General features: G+C 38.5%; 1 protein-coding gene across 1 annotated transcript in view; it reads right to left on the bottom strand.

Annotated features, from left to right (window-relative positions):
- LOC101863875 (spectrin alpha chain, non-erythrocytic 1) overlaps positions 1–1,558 on the bottom strand; it is a gene marked incomplete at its 5' end in the record, with an annotated part of 39,056 nt that overhangs the window by 30,845 nt on the left and 6,653 nt on the right.

Here is a 1,558-nt window from a genome sequence, read left to right as displayed (position 1 = left end):
CACCCCCTCCCCCTCCCTACCCTTGGAACAACAGAACAACGAAAACATAGCAATCCAAAAAAAACATTAGCAGAACATAACTGTAAATGCCAACTGCAATTGTAAACATGTAAACATGTTACGCCCAAATCGCCACACTTTAGTAAGGTCTTGTAATTAAATTCCTGCATGTGGTTGAATGATGTATTTGAGGTGAATGTACATTAATTTGTCAGCTTTACTTCTCTTTTCATATTGGATCTTAATTAGAGTAATGTATAATTTAATTTTTTAAATATATACCTGCATTTGTTTTTACGGTCCTGTACAGCTAAGAAAAATTCCCCTATGGGATAATAAAGTATTATCTTATCTTGTCTTATCTTATCTTATTTAAATAATAATCAATATTTACAGGGTTGGGAGCTTCCCAGCAAACACGACAGAGATAGGCCTACTCCATTATTATTTTTTAATCCACACAGGAACTAAACTTACATCGCTTCGTGACACGGCGAGTATCCTTACAACTACACCACAGACGCGAGAAATTAATTACAAATTACAATCAATCCCCCTCCCCCTCCCCCACCCCACCTCCAAGATAATTAAACAAATAAATTATACGAAAAAAAGAAAGAAAGAAAGTAAAAAAGAAAAAAGAAAAAAGAAAGAAAGAAAAAAAGAAAGAAGAATGAAAGAAAGAAAGAAAGAAAGACAGACAGACAGACAGACAGACAGACAGACAGACAGAAAGACAGACAGACAGACAGACAGACAGACAGAAAGACAGACAGAAAAAAGAACGAATAAAAGAAAGAAAGAAATTATCAAATATACAAACAAAGAAACAAACAGTATGTCAAAATCAAACATCATCACAAAATGGTCCAAGTAGATCTAGTTCTCAGACTCATGGCTCAATACGAAACATACAACAATTAATTTGTTAGCGACAGAGTGAGACCAGACAGAGATTAATAGTTGGTCGCTTTTAAGGACAAGCGGGCTAACCCAGATTTCGGGGGTTTCCAGAAATCTTGACCTACATCAAAAGAGGGCATTTCCCTACCTATAGGAGAAGTTCGGTTTCACTGGAGTGTATATTTGTTTGGTTATAGAGAAAACTCACCTTGTCTTTTAAAGAAACTGAACAAGGGGCAAAACTTTACCTTCGACTCTCTCAAAACAGCATTTTTTGGAATAGCCCCCGTGTGCTTGAAAGCGACCAGTTATTCCTTAGAGAAATGGAAAGGAAGAGGGAGGGAGAGAGGGAGAGAGGGAGAGAGGGAGAGAGAGGGAGAGAGAGAGAGAGAGAGAGAGAGAGGGAAGAGAGTTACAGGGAGAACGAGAGGGGGGAGAGAGATAGACAGAGAGAGAAAAAGAGAGGGAGACACAGACAGAGACACAGAAAGAGAGAGAGAGAGAGAGAGAGAGAGAGAGAGAGAGAGAGAGAGAGAGAGAGAAAGACAAGACAGAAAAAGAGAGACAGAAAGAGAGAGAAAGAAGGAGAGAGAAAGAAAAAGACAGAGAGAGAGAGAAAAAGAGTGAGAGACAGAAAGAGAGAGAGAGAGAGAAA

The sequence above is a fragment of the Aplysia californica genome, unplaced genomic scaffold (genome assembly GCF_000002075.1).
Source record: "Aplysia californica isolate F4 #8 unplaced genomic scaffold, AplCal3.0 scaffold01761, whole genome shotgun sequence".
In the NCBI taxonomy this organism is placed as follows: Eukaryota; Metazoa; Mollusca; class Gastropoda; order Aplysiida; family Aplysiidae; genus Aplysia; species Aplysia californica.
The sequence above is the reverse complement of the archived record's forward strand: the minus strand, read 5'-3'. Positions and strand labels throughout refer to the sequence as shown.